The following is an 8,449-nucleotide window of genomic DNA, read 5'->3' on the forward strand; positions in this document are numbered from 1 at the left end:
ATGAAAGGCAAACAAAAATTTGGGATCGTATGTAATATTCCAGTCAGACATTGTATGCTGTACACGATAACCACGATAACTTCGTGTATAAAATTAGATACTTTCATTACTTTACAGTTGATGATTTACAGTTGCTGTAGTCATATTTGTCATGAAAACAGTCTTGGACTGTTCGTGGAAGTAAATGCACGTTTCTGAAACTAGTGATCACGATTTATTGTAGTGCTTACATCTGGAAGAAAATAAAGAAGCAGAAGACATTCTGCAAGAACAGTTACATAATGGAAACGCTGAACACATCTCATATTTAGGACAAAGGAGGACAAAATTTTCTTTGCGAAACTCATCAATCGTCATTTATTAAACGAGTATGATTCATGTTGCGTAATAGGTTGAGATGAACTTACGGGCCTGGGCCTAAACCGAAACATCTGTCTAATTAAATTTTAATCAGCCTACTGTCTCCATTTAAAGTAATGCCTATCCGTTACTTTCCGGTAGAAAACGCGAATGAAAATTCCAGCACTGATGCATACCCAGATACTCCTGCAGAGTGTTCAATAACAGTTGTTTCTGTTGGCAGTGAAGCTAATTTATTAGTTCACAGCCCCAGAAAAGAAAAATTAAGGAGTAAAATAAAATTTCTGCAAGGAAAGAACAGAATTTACAATGCAAAGGAGCTTCGTTCTCTGCTGAATCTAAAAGCTGTGTAAGTTCACAGCTTGTGCATGTGAACAATATTTAATATAAAAGCTCATTTTATAAGTTTTCAACTAGAGATTTATCACAGCTTGTTTCATTAGCGTTTCCTTTCATCAAAGTTTTCATTTAGTCAGTTAGATTAGTTCTGTTTCATAGGAATATGCATTTCAAGCTGTAGAATTTAGAAGCTATAATTTCGAATTTACTCTATTTCAATATTGCATCCAGCGCAACGCATGGCTTCAAACAAATCGAAGGTATAGCCCTCTGCTTTCCTTTCTGCATACTCTCTATTCTGTGATGTTTCTGCCCCACAACCTAGCCATTTATTTCGGAAAGCTGATTTAAAATTGTTCTTGCTTTCTAAGAAAAATGCTATTGCGGTTGTGGTAGATACTGCTCCAGTACTTTGGATTACCACCATGTTAGTTCATACGAAGGCATTGGAGCAATACAGAGCAATGCTGCAAAATTCAGAGACATTATTTGTATCATATTCTATTGGAGTTTCTTTTATTAGATTAATAATGATGCTTGTGTCATCAGCAAACAGTGTCAGTTTAGCTTCTTGTTTCAGGTTAGAAGGGAGGTCATTCACATGCATCAAGAACAGAAGGGGACCCGTGATGAAATCCTGTGGAACACCTAATGTCATTTCATCCCAGTTAGATGAAGTGGGAAATTTTCTTACATCACTTAAACTATATAAAGAAACTTTTGGCTTCTTGTTCTGTATATATGACTTAGACCACTCTTACGCTGTTGCATTTCTGTAACATAATGTCGTGGTTCACACAATCAGAAGCTTTCGAAAAGTCACTGAAAGTTCCTATTGGTGACATTTTACTATTTAAAGACTGTATTAAGTGGTCAGTGAAATTGTATATTGCTGTCTCAGTGGAACAGCATTTTTGAAATCCGTTGTGTGATTCATGTATAGTCTCTGTTCATACAAAAGTCATCTCACAGCTTAAATAATACGTGGCTTCACATAGGACTTAAGCTATTCGTCCTAAAAGCGCTGGGGCCGGGTGCGGTGGCCGAGCGGTTCTAGGCACTTCAGTCCGGAACCACGCGACCGCTACGGTCGCAGGTTCGAATCCTGCCTCGGGCATGGATGTGTGTGATGCTCTTAGGTTAGTTAGGTTTAAGTAGTTCTAAGTTCTAGGGGACTGATGACCTCAGATGTTAAGTCCCATGGTGCTCAGAGCCATTTGAACCATTTTTATTTGAACCTAAAAGCGCTGGGGAGGCTGGCTCCCATAGTCGCGAACGTTCTGGCTCGTTCCTCGAGTTAAGGCAGTTGGCAGATCGTTGTCAGCCGAACACGACGAGTGTGGAGCGGCTCTGCGAAGGGGTCTGAGAAAATTTAAAGATTTAGACTGGCGTGCTAGTAGTACACCCTCAAAGACATGTATACAACCTCAATCGTAACCTTTACAAACTCTTGGTAGTGCATCGACTGAGTCATTATGTAATCGTAAGAGGCGCGAAATTTAACGGTATAGTACGCTACATAGCAGCATTAAGTCTGTGCACTGAACTTCATGCGAACATAAATGCTGTCTACTGGTATTTGCTTACGGTGGCGTGTTTCTTAATGGATATAGAGCGTGATTGTTATCATAATAGATAATAATTAATCTGTCGTAATTATTATGAATCAGTCATTATAGTTTTTCTGTGATTTTTTAATGAATCCCCTGTCTTATTTTCGATTCCTTCAGACTTTAACGTCGCGCGGGATTAACCGAGCGGTCTTAGGCGCTGCAGTCATGGACTGTGCGGCTGGTCCCGGCGGAGGTTCGAGTACTCCCTCGGACATGGGTGTGTGTGTTTGTCCTGAGGATAATTTAGGTTAAGTAGTGTGTAAGCTCAGGGACTGATGACCTTAGCAGTTAAGTCCCATAAGATTTCACACACACACAGACTTTAACAATATACGCAAAACATCCGATGCTGCTGTCCATGAGCAGATATGTTAGTGACATTAACGTCTCGTCGATCTAATAGTGATATCTTCCAAATACTGTGATCAACGAAGAACTCTAATTGCGTAATGCCTTGAGCGTTCACTTAACGAACAATAATTCACTTTTATTATGACTTAGAAGTTGTAAAAGTACTTTCCTTGCCCCTGGAGATTCCTCTATAAACTCATAAAAACTTTAACGACATTCTGTGGGCTCCTCTACGCGTAATTGCTGCCGAGAGCTGAGCTCCCCAGTACGGTCATTACGGTTATAAATCGCGCAGACCAGTCCCAGCATGATGACGCGACGTGATGGGCAAAGAGTTCTGCAGTGACCTCACGTACTGTGCTCAGACGTCCTTAGGGACACTAGCTGAGAAGCGAGCAGGTTGGTTTTGTATAGTACGACACTAATGTGGCAAAAGTACTTATTTATCATACTTTGAGACTACCCCGAAGAATCAGGATAAGAAATGCTCTCTCTGAAGTAGACGTACGCTTAGAATGATTACGAGTGAAAATCAGATCTTGCGGTTGCACCCGACGGAGGTTTGAGTCCTCCCTCGGGCGGGGGTTGTGTGTTGTCCATAGCCTAAGTTAGTTTAAGTTAGATTAAGCAGCGTGTAGGCTTAGGGACCGATGACATCAGCAGTTTGGACCCATAAGACCTTACCAAAAATTTCCGAAATTTCCAAATCAGATCAACAAAGGAAGTGTTCATCCTGGGTTGGCTCTGAGCACTATGGGACTTAACATCTATGCTCATCAGTCGTTCATCCTGGGGATGTCACATGTTTAGCATTTATTATATTAATTTCAGTTGATTCAAAATATCACAAAACGAAATATTATTAGTGCATATAGAAAGTGCTATGCTTGTAGGCAATTGAAATTACGACACAGGAAGGGTAGGGCATAACGAAAGTTCACTCATAGTTCGCTTACAACGCATCATCAAGAATATACAGTCATGTTTTCTGATGGTTCTGACGTACAGGGTCCGAGTTTTAGTACTCTGATACGACTGGTACACCTCGCTTCACGATTCTGCGTCAGATCAGTTACATTTATTTCACAAATAGAAGCGGTCAGTACAAACGGTGGCAGGTGATTGAGAGTTTCTGATGAAAGGTAGTGGACTGTGGCACAACCTGTGGGTACTGCCGAGTTGCGGTCTGTGGAACGCGAGTCCACCAGCACTGTTCATAGACGTTTCGCGACGTCAGTTAGCGAAATTTTAACCATGAAATTCAGGTACTTCATTAACAGTTAACCAAATAGTGTTTCAGACATGTATTGCCTACGTACACCCCAGTTGCAAGAACCCATAACCATCTCATCAAACAGCAACTGAGCGACCAGCCCTATCGAAGCCAAAGCACATCTCGTCCTCCCTACAGCATACACCAGAGCAGAGTATTCTAAATCTATCACAGCGTGCTTCTGCGGGTGGGCAGCAGTACCATAAACCCTTACAGTCGGAAGAGCCGACAACGCTTCCGGAAACACCACACAGGAAAACTCCAAATACAACCGTCTTTGTATTCGATCTTCTTTGCAATAATTCTGCGACAACTAGTTCGCAAAATAATGGAAATACGGAAAACTTAAAAAAAGAAATAAATACTGGAAATGGCGATTTTACAGCCAACTTCAGCTTAGCACGTAGTGCATACATTTCATTCATAGGATACTGAATTAAGGTATTATTCAGGAATGACACTCCTTTAATCTTCATAACAGTGGAATAGTTCGGTGAATCAAGTAACTGGAATACTGTTACACCTTCTGTTAGATGTCAGCGTGATGGTTGTGCACTGAACACACGCGATATCAACGTATGTGATTGCTATCAAACTGTGGGTGTCCAAAGCATAATCACTCCAAATTCGTGCAACACTCGGGTTTTCAACTGTCAACTTATAAAGGGTGCCTCGAGATTGCACAGATTCCAGGAAAACGGATGCCTCTAATGGTAACTACCATAGGCTGTGATAATTTACTGACAGGGGACGCCTTCGATTATTCTTGACTGTAACAGCGGTAGAAAGTGAAGAGGGCACCAATCCATTCACCGGTTCAGTGCTGGCCAACAGACGTCAGCGAGCAGCCTTACCATCCAGTTGACTCCTCGTCCTAGGGTACCAGAAGACTTCTACCTCTGTTCGGTGGAAGTCTCAAGAAACGCAAGACGAGCGCGGGCGAGGGGACGATGACATTGGGTGCTCGAAGCGTGCAGAAAGATCGATTGGAGAAGCGAGTCTCCGTACGCACTTTTACATTCTGACAGGACGTTACAAGTGCTTTATTGGGCAGCTTTCGCTACCAGCAATACAAGCGTGACCGGGGGGCAGCAGAAACTGCGGCCCCCACCAGCGTCTCTGCCTGCGTAAGACAGCTTATAAACGTTACGGTTGACCACAACACACCATTTTGTTTTCGAGTGGAACTCCAGCAGACACCACGGAAGCGGGTGGGGTCCTCTTCGCGACAGTTCGCGCTTCTGTCGTCCATTGAGGCGCTACAGGCGTAATACTAATTGCTTCTGCCGACCATTTACCAACGAGTACACCGAGCAAATATCCTTCTGCCATGACTGGGTGTTGTGTGATGCCCTTAGGTTAGTTAGGTTTAAGTAGTTCTAAGTTCTAGGGGACTGATGACCACAGATGTTAAGTCCCATAGTGCTCAGAGCCATTTGAACCATTTTATCCTTCCGCCAAAGCTATACCTGGGAGGCAGTCCAGTTGTGGAGCAAGCTGTTCGCACCGCAACACCTACCACAGATGTTTACCACTGTAGCAAGTCACAAGGGCATCCGGCTGTAGTACTCGCCTCCTCCAATGTCGGCTTCATTCAGGCTCTGTTCTTCTTGAATGGTATACTCCGCTTGACTTTGATATTGTGAATAACTATCGTCAGTGATTGGCGCCCAGCTGCATTCAAAATTGTACCAGTTAACTATCAGCAGTGACTGCTGTCCTAATGGGCTCAGTAAAACTCAGTGTTGCTTATCTCTGTTAACAAGCCAGTCACATAGAGGCTTTTATCTATAATCTAAAATCAGGTCAGGGAATCATTACATTTTGTGTTATCTGATATAATTACTTTGTACCCCTAATAACTCTGTTTATTGGGTCTTTTAATTTTATGTGCTGCTCGCATCAAGTGTTGTATTTTATTACTACTTGGGAATCTTGTTTTGCGTGGGCTGGACGCACTATAGGCCACCATGACAAGTATGTCGAAAACTGCATGAGGCGGCGTGTCGCAATTGACGACAGTGGAGTTCAGGCCGATCGTGAATACATTCTCATTACTGTAATAATTAACACAGAATTTTCATTTGGCAACATTGCCATAGAGACGCTGAAACGTCCCCTTAGAAAAATTAATGAACTAATGTGCTGATAAACCCCTTACGTTATTTGATTTTCAAACAGCTGAGCAAAACTGAAAGTACTCAGACATTTCCCTCTTTACTTATTCTGCCATCACTAAACTGACACACAATATTTTTAGCGCAACGCAATCTGACTTTCAATAATCCCTACAAAAGAATGGCCCTGACTAACAATAACCTATAACTTTCATGAATCACTTACCTCACCAAAATCTTCGTTACTCGAACTACTGCAATACATCGAGCGCCAATACTGCCAGCTAAATAAAAGATTCTAAATACTGAAGGCACTAACTACTGATAGGCATAGTTAGCAAATGAAAGATTTTGATAGAGAACAAACTATGTATTTACCTTAATAGTGTTCGGACACACGTCCAGATCATCCCCTCTCAAAACTCCGCCATCTCTCTCCCTATATCCACCACTGCTGGCGGCTCACCTCCAACTGCGCAACGCTACGCGCTGTTCACAGCCAACTGCCCAACACTACAATAGCGAATATTTCAACAATGCCAACAAGCCACAGACTGCACACAGTACAGTCAGTGATTTTCATACAGAGCGCTACGTGGCGTTACCAACATAAAAACCTAAACAGCTTACTTACACCTAAACAGCCTACTTACTACGCAACGCAAAAGGATCAAATATTGTCGCTTATACCATATTTCAATTACGTACATCTGACTTAACTCAGATAAATGTACTCTCCCTTCCCACATCACGCGTATACACGATTACTGGAAGAACAGCATCTCGTACAGCAGACAATATAATGTAGTACTGTAACGAAGAATTTCTGGCCTCTTCGCACAAGAAAAACGGATTCGGTAAAACTGAATGCTGCAGAGGACGTACAGCCCGACTATGTCCTCACTGTTTTAAAGAGGCTTGTGTGGTTTCAGTACTGGAAAGGTGGGTAGAGTCTGTCAGCGAAGGACACCAACATATGGCAGAGACTCGTCGGCCAGGTCGTCCCCGTCTCTGTGAAGAAGAAGAAGAGTCTACACTTCCTCACTTATTGGAGAGTAATCGATGGCAAACGATTCGTGAACGAGCCCGAGAGACTTGTTGACCACGTACGACTGTGCTTCACTTTCTGCAGGAACGCATGGCCGTGAGGAAAACTGCTCGATAATCGATTCGACATGACCCGACGTAAATGTTGAAATGACTACGGTATGACACTGCTGGTAACACGTTGGAACACTATGACTGGGAAGGTTCAAATGACTCTGAGCACTATGCGACTTAACTTCTGAGGTCATCAGTCGCCTAGAACTTAGAACTAATTAAACCTAACTAACCTAAGGACATCACACACATCCATGCCCGAGGCAGGATTCGAACCTGCGACCGTAGCGGTCGCTCGGCTCCAGACTGTAGCGCCCAGAACCGCACGCCCACTCTGGCCGGTGACTGGGAAGGCGAGGAGGCATCGTAACGGCGTATAACCACGCCATGGACCAAATCGTAAGAGTTACTCGTCGAACACTGATCAAACATTTACCACTCACTTCGAAACAGCTGTAGGTATCCGTTTGGATTATAAATAATCGCAACAGCTGCTGTGAGACCATTTATTGATAGCCTATTAGTTCACAACTCACTTCGTCAGTAATGTGACAGTGGACCACATGTGTGATGTAGTCAACTGTCAAGTTATTGACGAATGCGTTTTTACGCTACAATCATTATAGGCTTAGGGGACATCTATGTTTTATTGAGGGACGGGTTCCTTGTCTAATAAAGGTCAGTTGTTTGGTCCCTGATCATGTGACTAATCACGGCAATAGTTGTGAACCAATAGAGGATCAATAAATCTTCCCACAGCAGCTCCTAAAAACTCCTCCCGAACAGGTCATGAAGGCCGCCGTATCATCCTCAGCCCACAGGCGTCACTGGATGCGGATATTGGAGGGGCATGTGGTCAGCACACCGTTCCCCCAGCAACATGTCAGTAGACGAGACAGGAGCCGCTACTTCTCAGTCAAGTAGCTCCTCATTTTGCCTCACAAGGGCTGAGTGCACCCCACTTGCCGTCAGCGCTCGGCAGACCGGATGGTCACCCATCCAAGTGCTAGCCGAGTCCGACACCGCTTAACTTCGGTGATCTGACGGGAACCGGTGTTACCACTGCGGCAAGGCCGTTGGCACAGCAGTTGCTGCGGTTATTCATTTTTCAGATACTAATCAAACGAATGGCGTCATTATTGGTCGCTACGAAGATTTAAAATTCGTCAGAACCTCACCATTGTGAATGTTGTGGTGATGCTCGTGTACCACTATTCCCCAACGGCAGACCGTCTGTTGAAATGGTTAGGTTCAGCTATTTTTTGACAACATGGTTGTGGAGATGAAGCAGCGAT

General features: G+C 43.4%; 1 pseudogene; it reads right to left on the reverse strand.

The window, feature by feature from the left end:
* Nucleotides 1–8,117: 8,117 nt before the first annotated feature.
* On the reverse strand, nucleotides 8,118–8,235 carry LOC126417872 (5S ribosomal RNA; annotated as a pseudogene).
* Between the last annotated feature and the right edge of the window lie 214 nt (nucleotides 8,236–8,449).

Source organism: Schistocerca serialis, chromosome 8 (genome assembly GCF_023864345.2).
Source record: "Schistocerca serialis cubense isolate TAMUIC-IGC-003099 chromosome 8, iqSchSeri2.2, whole genome shotgun sequence".
NCBI lineage: Eukaryota > Metazoa > Arthropoda > Insecta > Orthoptera > Acrididae > Schistocerca > Schistocerca serialis.